The 17,620-nt window shown below is 38.3% G+C and overlaps 1 long non-coding RNA gene across 1 annotated transcript in view; it reads right to left on the bottom strand.

The window, feature by feature from the left end:
• Positions 1–11,722: 11,722 nt before the first annotated feature.
• Positions 11,723–17,620, bottom strand: part of LOC106941143 (uncharacterized) — a 10,796-nt gene continuing 4,898 nt past the window's right edge. The window contains exons 2-3 of the long non-coding RNA XR_001423274.1: positions 13,977–13,987; positions 11,723–11,733 (exon numbers count right to left, since the gene is read on the bottom strand). This is a non-coding gene — a long non-coding RNA (uncharacterized LOC106941143). The remainder of the gene's footprint in view (positions 11,734–13,976; positions 13,988–17,620) is intronic.

Genomic DNA, 17,620 nt, shown 5'->3' with positions numbered 1-17,620 from the left:
AGCAATGAACCTCACCGCACGTCACTGATATATATATATATATATATATATATAGAGAGAGAGAGAGAGAGAGAGAGAGATTAGCATGTAGTACTACTGTCATAATCCTCAGAAATGCCACTCCTGGGTTGACTGCTATAGCAGCTTGTCATCTAGTAATGCACCTTGGTATTTTAGTTTCCCAAGCTACATTTCCTTCAAATATTTTATAAACAGATTCACATATAACCAACTTTTCCATGAATAACTTACATTCAGTTACATTCCACAGTAAAATCTCCAAATAGGCAGCAGTCCTCTGTTGCACTTTTCACCACTTTAGTAAAAGCACGTTTATTGAGATGAAAGCAGTTTTTGGACCAGTTCTCAAGGACTAATCTGCTATTGTGTCTCACCTTCACACAGACACGGAGAATGACACACACACATTCACGCACACAGACAGCATGAGATGCCAAACGTGCATATGGACAAACACCTGCACAACCATGCAAACAAGACAAAAGACATGAATGCCTGTTACGAAGTATGTGAGGACACACACACGCGCGTGCGAACCCGCAAACAGAGCAATGAGTTCTCTGTCAGCACAGCAGAGTGAAGTCTCAGTGCAGTGACTCATGTGTCAGTTTGTGTTAGAAGGTTTTAATACTGCAAACCACTTAGGGAGCCCCAAAACCCGACATGAAATGGAAAAGCACACACACACACACACCACACACACACACACACACACACACACACACACACACACACACACACACACACAGAGCAAAAAAATAAAAAAATGTTAACAGTACCATTTTTTTGGAGAGAGTCTAGGAAGGAATGAAGTAGCAGAATTTACATTGACGTCTCAGTACAGATGAAACTTGCCTGTGTTTTCTTCTCTCTAATCTGAAAAGTTACAAAGGTTTTTTGTTGAATTTGTATCATTTATTTTTTCAAAAAATAAATGAAACAAATGCAAGAAATCCCTTCTGACTTAAAATATTTAGAGCTTCAGTTACCAGGACATTTAGACTAAACTTCAATCATTACTTTTAAATTGACTTTTGCATGTAAACCAAGCAAATACAAACCAGTCATACTAAGTCATACTTGTAATAATTCATTTACAAGCTTACAATCTTATGTGATTTAACTTCTGTCATTGATGCACTGTTCCTGTGGAGTTAACATTAAAATGTGTTTATGACAATGTATGTAACATTTGGAATGCAATAATTAATAAAACACTTTACAAACTCTCAATCTGCAGTGCTCCACAGCCCATAATGTCAAAAGCAGCCCTCACTAATGACAAGCCAAACCTCTGTGACAGGAGCTTCTCTGACAGATACCCCACAGCAGCTTCAAAAGACTGGAGTGGCAGCTTCCATCAGCTTTCAACTGCATCTTATTATGTTTAAGTTGACTATTAGATGGGAGTTTAGAGAACATGAGCAATACTGTATATCAGGTTCTAGTCTGAGAACAATCTGTGGCTTCCAATATGCTGCCTGACGGAGATGCTTTGCTATCTGAAATGACTGTTTGTTTTCAATTTCACATTCCATCTGATTTCCTTAGGACTGGGAAACACAGAGGTTATTACCAACAAAGACAGGCATGCCGGGCTGAGAGTGTGTGTGTCACATCGAAGAAATTAGATTTGAGTTTGTCTGGAATACAGCTTGTATGGAGACTTGTATACTAGGTGGAATGACCTCTACATGTGCTCACTCTATCTATCTATCTATCTATCTATCTATCTATCTATCTATCTATCTATCTATCTATCTATCTATCTATCTATCTATCTATCTATCTATCTATTTTTTTCAGCCAGCTCTGGAAAATATTAAGAGACCACTGCACTCAACTCCATTGAAAACTTCATGGTTATTCCTCCAAATATTGATTTCTGAACTCTTCCCGAGTTAAAACATTAGCATTGTTGTTTCTAAATGAATATGAACTTGTTTTCTTTGCATTATTTGAGTATGAAAGCACTGCATCTTTTTCCTTATTTTGACCATTCCCCATTTTGTGCTTGGAATTTCAAAGATATATATATATATATATGTGTGTGTGTGTGTGTGTGTGTGTGTACGTGTAGACACATCCATGAAATCCAGTCTATACAGAACTGTACTGGTTCAAAAAGGTTTAATCAACATTCTATCTAAAAAAAATAAGGCCAGAGAAATTTACTGATTTGTGCCAATGACAGTTTTGTAAATGCTTTGATTTCTAAAGTGATGGCACATACATGAGACACCAAGAGTAGAGTGAAGTCATTTCTTGGACATTTCTTGGACAAACCATGAATGAAGGTCTCCAAATGTAGACGTTGATTCAGACACACATTGCCAGCGCTTGACAGTGTTACAGAGATTGTAGGTTTCCCTGAGGCCATGTTTTTGTGTTGTACAATTGATCCATATCTATGTTGGACAGCTGTTACAGTGACCAAGTGTTGGAACCAGTAGGCACATAAGAGGCACTCAAACATCCCATGTCTTCTTGCCCCATGTTGTAAGGAGTATATGCCAAAATCTGAGAAGTAGCAGATTATGGTCGTCCAGCATGATGGAAAGCCAAGCTGTGAACCCATTCAAGCTGTCAGATCCTGGTAATCCTGTGTAACGTGTCCACCAGGTATCCTGTACAACTGCTGACCTTCACTTTCCTCTCTTGAGTGCTCACCGTCACTCCACTTATGATGTCACCATTTATGCCCTCTGGTGTCTTATTGTAGACATTCCAGCTCACTGACGAGAATACTTTATGACTCAAATATCAGCATTTATTGCCAAAGAAAGCAGAAATTGATGGAACAAGGGTGGCTGGAGTTTTGACCTCTGCAGAAGGGCGGGGCCTCTGCAGATAAACACACTAACGCACACATCCAGTAAGACTGAAGTCATGATTAAGAGCGACTGCTGTTTGAATGAATCTATTCGCTGTTTATTGAGTATGGTGTGTGTATGTGAGAGTGTTTATATCCAAACTAAAAGCAGATTCACAACGTTTGACACCGAGTGTGTGTTGTGTGTCTTAGCTTGTTGATTTTGTGAGTTATCTTCTTTGTGCATATGAAATTGTGTGTGAGGGCATGTGTACGTGCGTGTGTGTGTGTCTGTGAGTATGTGTGTGTTTCCCTATCAGTTAGACAAGTCATTATTCTTGGCTGACAGCGCTCAGCTCTCGCTCCTCTGCCAGGTAATGAATTCTCCTTCAGATAAAGCGAATAAAAAAAAAAAAATCATCTTTAATTTCTCCGCCTTTCCGTTGTGTAAACTCAGATTTTTTTTTCCCACCTAGGTGCAAGGGTTTGCCGCCATACTGCTCTCCCTGCCTGCCATGGGCATGAGACAAGCAGTGAGAGATGATGATGGCAAAGCAGATGTTCAGATGTGGATGAAAGAAGCACTGCAAAATATGATGGATAAATGTGTTTCTCACAGAAACGCACATGCAGACCTAACATAAAGATGAGGAACAGTAAGATAGGCAGACAAAGATGCACATTTAATACTCTGTGTTTGATAATTAAGTCTTCACTAGTTTAATTAATATATTATTATTAAAGCAAAGCTACCGTTTATGGTTAGTATAAAACTTCCTATATGTCTTCAGCAACATCTCCCATCAAGTAGTAGCAATAAGAGTCTCCCTCCTCATTGCAGATCTGAGTTCAGCCACATCTGAGGGATTCTGAGAGCAGCCAGCCTGTTTCAGGTCATGCCACAATGTTTCAATCAAATTTAAGATTTTCTCTTCAGCTAGCCCAATCTAAAACCTTCACATTGCTTATCTTTTTAAATGCACAGTATTGTTTATGCACTGTATATTATTATTATCCCGTTCATATTTTCTCAACACATTTTGATCTTTTGCCTGAACATATGTAGTTTGATGTTGCTGTTGCACCTGAATTTCCCCAGTGGGGGACAATAAATATCTACTACAATCTATTCTGTGTTGATCAACATAAAGAGGGATCCAGCAACGCTGAGCTTCAGGGGAGGAGTGGAGAGGGTAAGGGAAGAAACGGGACTAGGGGTGGACAGGCTTCTACACTACCATCCATAGGGTAGCGGCATTATAATGGCAACACCTTTGAGGAGCACTGTCCTCCACATTTCCAATTTGGTCAACATGCTAAAAGGTGCAGCAACACCAGTTTGGTAGGAAGAGGGGAGCAGAGTGTGTGGGGAGCTGAAGGGTGAGGGGCCAACGGCCATGGACTGGGTTGGGCTTGGAACCTGTTGATTGCTGCTTGTAGTTCTGTTTTATTTTTTGCATTTAGAGTTATTCCGAGTTTGACTTGCTTTCGATCATTGACCAACTATCAAAATCAAAAAGTCAAATCCAACTTTGCCTGAGGTTAAGGTCACAAACTGACAGTTGGACATTCTCCCTCAAGGTTTTCTGCTTGGAAGTAGAATTCATGGTTCAATCAGTTCCTATAACCCGTCCAGCTCCAGAACAGGCCATTACGATACAACAACTGTGTTTGACAGCCAGCAGTGTGGCTTTCTGAAATGCTGTTAATTCTTTATTTACTGGCCAAATGTAAAGGTATACATGTCTTCCTAAAAGCTCAGCGTTTCTCTTGTCAGTGCACAGATTTTGTTTGGGGGAGATCATCAAGATTGTTTTGGCAAAAATGAGACATGCCTTTGTTTTGTTTTTAATCAGCCATGGTTTGGCCTTGGCGCTCTCCCATGGAGGCAGTTTTTGCCAATATCCTATTGTAGAGTCCTGAAATGAGGCCTGTAGTGCTTTGCATGTTGTTCTCAATGAGCTTTTGGAGTAATTTTGGTTGGCAGGCTGTTCCTGGGAAGAGCCATGATTTTTCCTAGTGTCCTTTATTTCTGGATAAATATAGAGATTTTTTACATGACATCATGATGTCGGACATGAATTTCAGTGATGTCTTGACTGTAGAGTTAATAAGAAGACAGTTATTATTTCTTATGAATAAAAAAAGCATAACTAGCTGTTTGGATAGCTTTATTTGCACAACAAATAAAATCAACATGCATGATCTTGGTTATTAAAATTCTTGTGATAACTTTGACGAAAAAGAAAGCGAAAATGGCTTCATAGCACTGTCAGTATTTAGAATGGAACAAGTTTATGAGATGCCCATTCTCTGACTCTTTAATTTGATGATAAATTAAATCTACAATCACACACACACTCAATAACCTTCCTTCCACATAACCAATAAGGCAGTAAGCTGTTAATGTACACCTTAGCTGTCACACAACTCATAAAGGCAGCGGCCTGCTCCCTGATGTGTGCTCCGATTGTTTTATGCTCCATCTGCTCCAAATCCCTAATCTGCCATTAGAGCCAAACTACACAGAAGCCCTATGGGTGCAGAGACAGGTCAAAAAGAACATTGAGCAGCAGCGGGCTGACACCAGTTCATTACCTGCATTAATGAGAACAATCAACAAAAAAGTGATCAGTGATAATACGTAGCTATGTGCTACTCAAAACACAGTGGAAATAAATTCTTTTCATTCTTTCAGATTGTGGGTGTGACCAACACCTGCAAAAGAAAAATGGTCTTCTTACACTCTTCATCTTTATCTACATTTCATTCATGCTGAATAATTTTTTCTACATTTAGAACGTTGCTCGTCCTGCACCTCAGTATTTTGCAGTTTCAGAGTGCTCTATCTGTCCATTTGACCTGGCATGTAAAGCTTTTGTTCAGAAAGGCTAAAAATATATTATCCATCAGTTTTGCATCTGAATGTGAAACAGACGGCACATAAAATCCAACAATGGCATTTATTTGAGAAAAACATCTAAATTATAAAAAAGCTACAAAATAATGTTTGCATAAATGTGGAGCAATTTGATCAATCAAAGCTAATCTGATTAACCACAAGTTGAGTTCCTCTGTACAACTACAATCTAATTAAAAATTATGAATAGTATAAAGCAAATTAAAAAAACAAATAAAATCATCACATAATACCCGATAAAAGAAAAGGGATTTGAACAGATTCTTCAAAGCGTCCAGAACCAGTAGAGTTCATTTGCAGGAGTAAGTGAAGAGAGAAACCAGGGTGATATGAGTGTTTGTGATGGATTTAGTGAGCCGTCTGGCTGCTGCATTCTGAAACAGCAAATACGGTATTCCGTATTGTAAAGTACACTGACAGAAATGTATGAATAATGTCCTTTAGATCTACTTTATAAAATGTATGTTGTATTTAGGAGATGTTTTTTAAAGCAACAGGGATGATAAATCTATCTGATGAGAATGAAGCCCTCAAATGTTACTCCAACATGTCTTATATTGCAGTTGGCTTCTGAGCAAAAAAGAAGCCATGGTTTGATTGATCTTTGAATGCAGTTGACTAGAAGCCATTATCAAGATGTGATGGTGAAATAAGAAAATAGCTGTGGAGCCAATCAGTGGAAAGTCTATACAAAGATACAAAATGATGACATCAGCATAGTTAAAAGATGTCAGAAAGACACTGAACAATGCTAGGTAATAAAAAAAAATGTAAAAGAAAATAATGTACCCAGAATGGAACCCTGTGAAACCCCACTGGTAAGTGGGGTGCCAGGTAGAGTCAGTCTGTCCTGATGCAGAACGTCCAATCAAAAGCGACATGATGAGTTTGTCAAAAACTCAGCTAGAATTCCCTTGGAGATATGTTTCATAAAACATACAACATGATTCTACTGTTAGATGTTTAGAATTTTTGCTTTCACTTAAGCGGTTTGGTCTGCACTTAGTATTCATGTTATTGATGGGAATCTAAGTATTGTTTATGATCAATTTCGAAATTAGCTTGTGTGTTTTGCTTTTTTGTTGTTTTGTTTTAAAGCATTGTGTGTGTTTGGCGTGTGTATGGAAAGGGTTCAAATCACCAGAGTAAATCATCCAATATGAACAACACCAGAATCTGCCAAAACCTACAGCCTATCGATCAAAGTTTTATGGTGGATGGTGCTGAGATCAAGTCGTCCCTTCATCAGCAGCCTTTGACAGACCATTATGCAGATTCAATGTGTGTCAGAGTGACCTCTAAGTTGGGTTTCCACAACTTTCTAAAATAATTTAGCAACAAGAAGGAGCTTTACAATGGAACAAACATTACAAACAGAGCTGGCATCAAGATTAGAATTGTTGAGCCTTTCTTAAATTAAGATGGAACATAACCTTGCTTCAGGGAGTTGTTGATTATAAACAATATGGATGGACCAGAGCAGGTTACAGACTCAACTAATAAAGACTGAAGTAGAAGAATTAATGAATAAGTTGATGATTTTGCCGTTACAATTAAAGAAGTCATGTCATTTAATGTAACTGGAACAAAAGGAGCAAATGTTTCAGAACCCTGGGCCTAACTCTCAAAGGTACGGCAGCTTGGGGAAATATTAGATCTCAGATCCATTTGAAAAAACCCAAACCAAAACAAACTGGAAAGGCAAGGTACACACAATAATTGAATAAGTAATGTAACAGCAACAGAAATAACATTCCTCCAGAATTGATAATAACACAAAACAAGAAGTGATGAGGGAAAGTGCCAACAAGCTGAACGCAACATTACAGCAATTTCCAACAAGTACTGACTGCATTCTCTGTATTTCTTGAATAAAGAGTTAAAATCTACAAAAATCTTTCATTACAACATATCAGCTCAAAGTCAACCTTTTCAGTCACAATTTCAAAAGGTCAGTTTAGCACAAAGTACACCCTGAATATCACATATGCAAATATATTAGTGTTGGGACTTCGATGCGATGTTTTTGATTACTTAATTACACATATTTTAATGCATTAAAGATGTTAACACAATCATTTTTTTTTCTGTTTTACATACAGAAGTCCCAAAACAGAACCTTTCAAATGACATCCTTAGACGTCAGCGATGAATGACAAAGCTGCTTCCCTTGGAAAACCAATGGGACGCAGCAATAGAATAATGTTGTGTTCAAGTTGGGCTAAATGTAGTTAGCCTATCAGCAAAGCCATTCAAGCCTAAAATAGCATCTCAATGCTAAACATGTAGCAGCAGCACAAAGAAGTTCCATGAATGATCAGGGGCTCCTGAAACACAATCATTTTGCAGCAATATTATGGTTGAATAACCTAAAAAAGGTTAAAAACAATACATGTCTTGTCTATTTATTCAGTAATTTAGTGGCAAAAAGGTTTTCTGAATTGAAAATGTTGTTTATTTTGTTGATGTTAAGTTCTCATTTAAAATGCAATTAATAGTGATTAATCAATTACAGGCCCTGCGATTCACTGAACTAATCGCTGAATTAATTTAATTGAGTATATGTACAGTATTTATGTATCTATGTATGTATGGATGGATGCATGTATGTAGCTGTGCACACGCATGCATGCACGTGTCTACTAGCCTGGATCTCAAGTAGAGGACAGAGAAGGCCTGTCTGTCTATGTCTGTCAATCCACACCAATCTTCAGTTCCACCAGAGCTAATATTACCTGAGAAATCCAGTGATTTGCAGTAATTGCAGAGAACATCTCTATTTCATGATTTTAATTTGCACTCCTAGAGCAAATTACCCGCTGCACACAGCTTACCTGAAAACACTAATCCTACACCGATCGAATTTCTGGCAGTTGCAAGCTGTAATTTGTCTCGCTGTGTTGTTTCTTCTATTGCTTTCACTCTCTAAGATCTTAGAGTTTTGTACATTTCCTCATGAATATATTCAATCAAAATCTTTAGGCAGCATTACAGGTGATGCTAATATGTTTTGCCAGCATAACCATAGTAGATTTTATCCTGCCTTGTCAGCTGTTTTTGATATTTTATATAATGATGAGCAGTCACAATGTGAGTCCCTGTCATACACCTAACAGGATCCTAGACAATAGTTCTATTTCTTTAAATTGCACTCAAATATTTGGTTATCCCAATTATAATTGTTTTCTTCAATAAAAGTAAGCTTGACTCTCACTTTCCTCTTCAAAGGCGCATTTAGAAGCCAAACCGTATCTCAATCCCTTTTTTAAATAAATCAAACTACTAGAAAAACACTATTAGATGCACAATAACAGTTTTGTTCTTATAAGATACATGAGTAAGCAGTAGGAACATTTATGACACAGTGAGACAACACTGAACTGCACGAAAACACTGAGTGGATGACAGACAGTAAAATAAATAGCACCAAGTGCAGAGAGGAAAATTGGACATTAAACAATGAGAAAAGGCAATGTTTTAACAAAGTTTGAGGCACCAAGAGAAAAGAACAAAAGGGAAAAAAAAAAAACAGTAGAAAAATGAGGGAAGACAACCAGGATCAGTTTGAGATGTTTACTTCACTTGGAATCTGTCTGTAGGAATCCACTGAATTTTTTTCAGTGGATAATCATCTAGAACAGTGGTCCCCAAACTACGGCCTGCGGGCTGGATCCGGCCCGCCTCCGCATTTGGTCCAGCTCCCTGAACAATACCAGAGAGCATTTAGATTTTTTTTCATATACCGCATTTTCTGGACTACAAGCCGCTACTTTTTTCCTAAGCTTTGAATCTTGCGGCTCATAGCCCGGTGCAGCTTATATGTGGATTTTTCTTCAACCACCAGGGGGCTCTTTAGCAGGAAGTGAATCATTGGAAGTCAAAATTGGAAATAAAAGAAGAAAGCGCCCATTAAAACGGAATTAGGTTTTAATAGGGAATTGAAATTTGAGAATGTTGTTGATCAGTTAAATAGCATTGAGGGGAAAAAGAAGATTTTTCGTTTTTTAAATAATACTGGGATCATTATGAGAATTTGAGGTATAGATATTAGGATCCAGTAGATGGCAGTAGTGCAACAATAATTGATGCAAGCTGCCGTTGAAATCTGAAGAAGAAGAAGAAGAAAGCGCCCATTTTCATTTAGCACATGCTAGTAGCAGACACGAAGGATCAGCACTTTTACTGTTACAGTTACCGTTTGGAAACTGCCGTAATCAGTTCAGTTAAATCTAAACTTGGCAACTTTTTCTTTTTCAATCGTCATAAATGTGATATTCAATTGACCTGTTATGACTCAAATTTTGGGTGTCCGCCCCCCTTTGCTGCTGCATCGTTGTGGAAAACCTGGAGCGGCAGAGATATCTGAGACTTATAGTCCGGAAAATACGGTATTTATTTCATAAATAGTGTTATTTCAGCCAGCATGAACCCAGAGAAGGTTATTTGATTGTGCTTTCTGGAAAACAAGAAATGTTTACATTTAGGCACTCTTGCAATCGTCACACTTTTTCTGTTACAAACTGACTCCGGCCCCCCAGCAGAGAAGGGAAAAGTTATGTGGCCCTCGCAGGAAAAAGTTTGGGGACCCCTGATCTAAAATATAGCTTAAAAAGAACCTCAGTATCTTCCTCCAACAGATATATTGATTCTTTTAAAAGATGTTTTGTTTGCCAGTCAAAATCAGAGCTGCTGGTTCTTTTTACAGGAAAAGTAAATGATGAGTTAAGGAGATTGTTCCCACATCATCCTGAAGCATCAGAACTGCTTTCCACTGCTCCAGGCTCAGTTCCTCAGCTGCACTTCCATCAAGCTGTCTCTCCCACAGTGATGTTCATAAAAACAAATACAGAACTGTGTGGAGTCTTCCTCCTTCAACATTTCTTAACATTTAGCTGTTTTCCACCGTCTCTTCTCGAAGTTCCTGAGGCCAAAAGCACTAAGAAATTGCTTTACCCTTACTCAAACAGAGGGCTCATAAAGAGTGATATTAAAGTGAAGTGATATTAAACTACCCCATTAAGATGTGGTGACTAGAAAACTGGTGTTTAAAACAGGTAAACTCCAGATCTGTGGTCGATCTTAAGGACCCCAGTAGTGGAGTCTTAATCAAAGAGCTGTAACAATTGATAATCGTTGGAAAGGGACAGGACCAGAAAGAAAGAGGAGAACTAAAAATCAACTAAATGCAAACCTCATATTCTGTTCTTCCTGTCTCTCTCTAGTGTCCTATTAATCCTTAAATTAGCTGGGTGTTTTTTTTTTGTTTGTTTTTTTTTGAAAATTCAAGGATTTTCATCATAATTCTAAGTTTTTACTATATTTTATTTAAGTTGATTAAACTTGGATTTAGTTAATCCAATTATCATTATTGTTGATCATCTGTGCTTTAACTGAGTCTGGTAGGCAAAGAAACGTCCACCCATCCATTTTCTTACACCCTTGTCCCTTAGTGGGGTCAGGAGGGGTGCTGATGTCTATCTCCAGCTAATGTTTTGGGCAAGAGGCGAGGTCACCCTGGACAGGTCACCAGTCTGTCGCAGGGTAACACAGAAACACACAACCATACACACACTTTCACCTAGGGAGAATTTAGAGAGGCCATTTAATCTGACAGTCATGTTTCTGGACTGTGGGATGAAGCCGGAGTACCTGGAAAGAACCCACACATGCACAGGGAGAACATGCAAACTCCATGCTGAAAGCCCCCAGCACGGGAATCGACCCCAGAACCTTTTTGCTGCAAGACAACAGCTCTACCGACTGCACCACTGTGCAGCCTGCTAAGAAACATAATGAAGGTTCTTTTTGGAAATCAGAAGTGCTGACCAAACGTGATATCATTGGAATAAAACTTGAAGCTGAAGCAGAACTGAACCTGCAACATGATAGTGAACCAAAACATACCAGTGAATCTACCTAGCACTATGGAATTAAGAATGGAATATCAACTTCCAGTGTTTATTTGTTGTTGAACTTGAAACTGATTATTCATGTAAAAAAAACACACACACACACACAAAAAAAAAAAAAACATCTCAGCCAAATCCTCAGATTTATGTCAGAGATGAGCATATAGCTACAAAAAGTGCCTCACTGACGTTATCTGTAGCTAAAGGGGCTATGACTGGCTACAAGGACACAATCTGTCCAACATTTTTAGTCAGGTAAAAAACATTTGTTGATCTGTTTTATTTAAGGAAGTGCAGTGAAACAGCTGCAGCTCTGTTGCCTGGCAACAAGAAGTTTTTGGGTTTGAATCTCAGCCTGGGGTCTTTCTGCATGGAGTGTGCATGTTCTCCCTGGTCATGCATGGGGTCTCTGGGTGTTCTGGAATTCTCCCACAGTTCAGAAACATGAGTGGGATGAGCATGTATGTGTGGTTGTTGGTCCTTTGTAAATATTGCAAATATTGATACATTTTATTGAATTTTGATTGATCATCATACTTCTGGTCTTTGGGTGCTTTGGAGTTTTTCCTTTGAATGATTTTATCAATATCTATATCAGAATTTGTACAAAGTTTATAGACAGAGTTCAGAAACTACAATACAAAGATAAAATAAAATTTCAATATGGAATCTGAATCTAAAGTATCATCTAGTATCGATACTGACTTGGTATTGATAATTGGGGCCTGCCATAGCAATGCATAGGGAGAACAGTGATTGACTTGCAAGCAGGCTGCACAGTGGTGCAGTTCGCAAGTTAGTCACTGCTCTCCATCGCCAGATGTTGGCATCAGGGCCACTGCTATAAACTCATTGCATCTCTGAACAGTGCTGTTTATGTTATATCATCCAGTGGTGGAAAAAGCAACAAAAAAACTATTATGCTATGTACTTAAGATGGAATATATGCACATATATTCATGACATGCTTTGATTAAAGTAATTTATCCTCGGTGGAATTCCAGTACCAAAAAATTTACTTTACGCCAGGTGAGTCTCTCTCACCTGAGAATGTGAACCTACTGGACTGATTCTGTGCCTTCAAATAATTGTAATGCTCCTGTAGAAAGAAGATTCATAACTTAAATGTTACAGGAACCTACAAGTTAACTTATAAGGAACAGGTCTGAAAAAACAGTCTGTGTGCTACACTCAAGAGAGAGATTCCTTTGATGCATCAAAGAGTGATGTCATCACTGATGAAGTCATTGTTACCATAGGGACTAAACATTCTAATGGTGCATTCACACCAAACACGTTTTGAGCGTGTTTGGTGTGAATGCACCAAACACGCATTCACACCAAACACGCATTCTATGTGAAGTATAGAATATAAAGTCTATACTTCACATAGACTTTATATTCAAAGTCATCTTTCCTCAGACCTCTCTGGTTGATTCAAGGTCTGTCTTTCTTCAGGCCTCCCTGGTTGATTGGAGGTCCATCTTTCTTCAGACCTCCCTGGTTGATTGGAGGTCCATCTTTCTTTAGACCTCCCTGGTTGATTGGAGGTCTGTCTTTCTTCAGACCTCCCTGGTTGATTCAAGGTCTGTCTATCCTTGGTCTCCTCTGTTTGTAGGGAGCCTTCTCTTTGCAGGGGGACCTCTGGTCAGGTGGAGACTCTAGGATGGTTGTTTTCTAGAGCAAGTTTCAACTCCACCTTCAGGTCCGCAACCTGACCCTGCAGAGCTTTCACCGTTTCCTCCTGAGCCTTAAATTTGGAAGCTTGCTCAGAGTGTATTTTGAGCTGCTCCTCATATTTGAGTCTCACTCGGTATTCTTCAACCATTACTTCAATCAGACCTTTATTGCGGGAGGCGTATTTTGCAGCCTCCCACTTGAAGTACTCCAGCTGTTGAAGAACGTTCTTGTCAGTTGTAACTTTGAAAGAGCAAGAAACCTGTTCACGTTTGACTTGCAGGTGACGTTCTTTTTCCAACATTTTTTGCAGTCTTTGAATCTCCTTCTGCTGGGATTTGACTTCAGCCTGACATGCAATCCTTCGGTCTCTTTCCTCATGGAGCTCAAAATTCTTTCTCTGCTCCCCAATAGCATTTTCCCTAAAAATAGTGTTTATATCTATTTTTTCTTATTTATTAGTCACACTTAGTACACTGAATGGAGGAAGAAAATGTAAAACAACATGCTAGCGACAGAGTTTAGGCTAATGTTAGCAATTTGGCTCATTTTAACTTGTACACTAATTTTAACATACAGAATGGAGTAAGTCCATGTTACTCAACATGTTTGTGACTCTCCACATGCTTTTGAGTACATTGCAGCTTACTTTAGCATTGATGCTAATTTGTAGCATCAGACGGGCACACTTTGGCAGGTCCCATTTAAATTTCTTCAGAAATGTTCTAGTGTTGATATATGATATATGATGTGCCCACGTCTTATAGGTACAGAGAATCAATGGATCTTTTATTCAGTGGGAAAAAAAAGAGTTAATTTCTTTTAAGTAGAATAAATCCCTTTATTTTTCAGAAATAAAGGAAAATTTGTATTAGGTATCAATTTCTGAACATATCTTAAGTATTAAGAGTATTACTTCAAATTGATACATTTGAATTCTGTCTAGGTTGATCGATTTGGGTTCACACAAATGTTTTTTTAATAATTCCTGGGAGATGTGGGAGTCTAGGTTAACCCCTTGTTTGTTTGTGTTTGTTTAACAGCACATATTAATATTTCATCACGGTCAGAACTGCTAACATTTGCCTCTTTCACCCCCTTTTCTTCTCTCTCATCATGTCAGCCTAATCCTCCCTCTCTGTTTCGTATCTCCCTTCTCTCTCTTTTAGCATTTTTGTCTCAGCTCCATCTCTTTCTCATTACAGACCCATTTCTTTCTCTTTATGCCTTCTTTTCCCCCACTCTCTCACTCCCTGCTGTTGCTGTCTGTCCTGATCTCACGTGGCCCCATCCACCCTGCCTCTTGCCGTTTCCTTGCCCACCCTCCCAGCTTCTCTCATCCTCCTCAGTGTAATGCAGGATAAAGACACAGGGATCACATATGGCCGAGTGGTAATGGTGGCGCGCCACTTAAATCCACTCATTTAAGTGCAAATCAGTGTCATTCTGGAGCTGCCGAGCAGATGCTAGTCCATGTCAGCATAACTTGATGTGACCACTGCAGGCTTAAAGTGTGTGCTTATTTGTGTGGGTGTGTAGGTGTGCATTCTCAGTAATCCATATGGATTCTGATAAAAGAACCTGCTCCTTAAATGCACAAAACCTGTGAACCAATAGGCAGTCATACATTTCAATAACTGCAAATGTGAGGGAGGGATTTAAGCACACCACTCTGTTAAATTAGTGTAACATTTTGCGTTTCCTAAGATGTTTTGTGTCTAGAGTCCAATACAATTGTGTGAGTGATTAAAAATCCTTTCAATAAAATAAAACTGATTGAAAAATAATTCAGGGCTCAACATCACCCAAAAGTAGCAACTACATATTAAGTTTGGACCAGTCAACTATGAGTTCTAGGTTCACAATAATCAATAAGCACTTTATGATTTCTGCCATCTACAAATACACTGGAATGGTCCTGTCAGCATAAAATGTATGATGCTTAAAGTCCAAAGATGATGGTGGATTTGTGTGTTTTGTTAACACAGTCAGTCTTTTATGAGGTTTCCTACTATGTGTAAAATTACTATTATTTGATTTCTATGAACACTATAACATAAGTGTACAGACTGCCTCTTTACCATCAAATTGGTGGTAAAACAACATGCTGAGCAGTGTGTTGGTGGAGTGTTTCATCATTTCAGTAATGCTAAAATTGTCACCATGACTAGCTGGCACAAACATCTGTTAAGGTTTGAAATCTTTAAAGAAGTAGTAGTATGTGTTTTCCAGGCACATAGTGCTATTTTATAGTACAATCAGTTGCCTGTGAGTTGAATATGACATAAAAGAAATTTGGCTTCTTAATGTAATGCCTTGAAATTGGGCCTCTGTCTCTTTAAGAAGCTCCAGCACTTTCTGACACTCCGACTTAAGCATTTAATCACAACAACATTTCTCCATTAAACCTTTAACATCATCTTTAGGTCAGTTGGACTGAGAAGTCAGTTGGACTAAGATGAGCTCAGCAGACACACAGTTCTACCAGATCGCCCTTTGTCTCATGTGGGCAGCTCCCCCCACTCAAGGGTTAAATATTACTTAATGTGGCTCTGAACCTTCAGAGCCACATTAAGACAGTCACAAAGTCGACCTTCTATCACCTGAAGAACATCTCCAGGATTAGAGGACTAATGTCTCAGCGCGAAAATGAGAAATGGACAAAATAATGAAAAAGATGCAGTGCTTTCAGACTTCAAATAATGCAGGAAAACATGTTCATATTCATTCAGAAACAACAATACTAATACTTTAACTGAGGAACCAATATTCGTGGAATAACCATGAGATGATAACTTTAAATCCATCTGCAAATTATTCCAGGTGGCACAGGTGTAAAATTTAAAAGCTTTTTACTCAGCTCAGTTCTGACCTTTGGGACCTGCCTCAAAATGATGCTCTGAGAACACAAGCTATAATGGCTGTAAGTTGTTCACAAAAGTGAACATAAACATGTAGGAAGATGCACAAAGACGCATTTACAGATAAAAACCAGCAAGAGAGAAAGTCTGAGGGACATTTTGTCATAGCACACAAAGTGCAATAATGTATTCAATAGCCACAGTTAGTTATGAAACACAGGGCACAATGATGTGCAGCATCCAAGTTTTCCAAATGCTGGGCTAAAGAGTTAATAAATAGCAGATCTCTATAATCTATCAGAAGCAGAATGATTGAATTAATCAGGTTCCTTCTGACTTGATGTGAGAAACCCTTTGTTTTTCTGAAAACAAATCCCATTTTAAGTGTTGGTTAGAAACCAGCTTGTCAGTATGAGATTTAATGGATAGATTCTCATCAATTAGAATACATAAATATACGTAGCAACTGGTAACTTCAGTATCAGCCCCTTGAACAGTTAAGTAGTTGTGGAGGACAGGTGTGAACATATTGTAACATTTGATTTTTCTGCATTGAAAACCAACTTAAGCCCAGGCAGGCGGGTCTGGACGGTAACAAACACACATATTCACGTTTAAAAAAATGTTTAACAAAAATGTTTATGGTCTCAAACCAAACATGTCTGAAGATTCTCAGTTTTCCAGGTTTTTATATTTAGGAGGGTTTAATGGAAGTAATTTTCTAAATTTGTAAATTAACGTTTTTTAAATGTTAATTTAAAAATTTTCCTCTCCATTAATTTTCTATGGAAGTGTTGTGATGAGGCGACAGTCGCTTGTCCTCATGCAGCCGAGCGACTGATGTAATTTATACATGTGAAACTTTGAGCTCACATACGTAGATGAGCAGATGCAGGCTAGCAACGCAACACAAGAAAGGGGAAACATTTTCAAATGTAGTTGTTGTCTGCTGTCACAGAGAACTCCATGTGTGTGGAGTCCATGAGTGTTTTCTGAAGGAGGAAACCCTCAGAGGGAGAGAGGCTTTTAGGTCCAAATAGTTTTTCTGATTAAAATGCAGTATGTAATATTAATGCGTTGAAATTTTGAGATTAATTCCTTTCTGCCACATATCGACATCTCAACATTTATTTCATTTATGTTTCCATAAATATCCTATCATATATCAGACATACATGTGACACTATACCTTTACATATATTACCATTACATTTTCCCATATAAATCACAATACATGATACATTACATGTTTTTGGGATATATAAACACATATTACATATTCATGTTAAATATATACACACTAAAACATGCAAGAGAGGCTTTCTTTGCAGATGTCATAAACAAAAACATTAATGGTCAAGCTTTATTTGCTACTGTTGACAGGCTCACAAACCCTCCTATGATGTTGCCACCTGAACTT

The sequence above is a fragment of the Poecilia latipinna genome, unplaced genomic scaffold, assembly GCF_001443285.1.
Source record: "Poecilia latipinna isolate Pla-1442-1.1 unplaced genomic scaffold, P_latipinna-1.0 Scaffold3517, whole genome shotgun sequence".
In the NCBI taxonomy this organism is placed as follows: Eukaryota; Metazoa; Chordata; class Actinopteri; order Cyprinodontiformes; family Poeciliidae; genus Poecilia; species Poecilia latipinna.
This window is presented reverse-complemented; position numbering and strand designations above follow the sequence as displayed.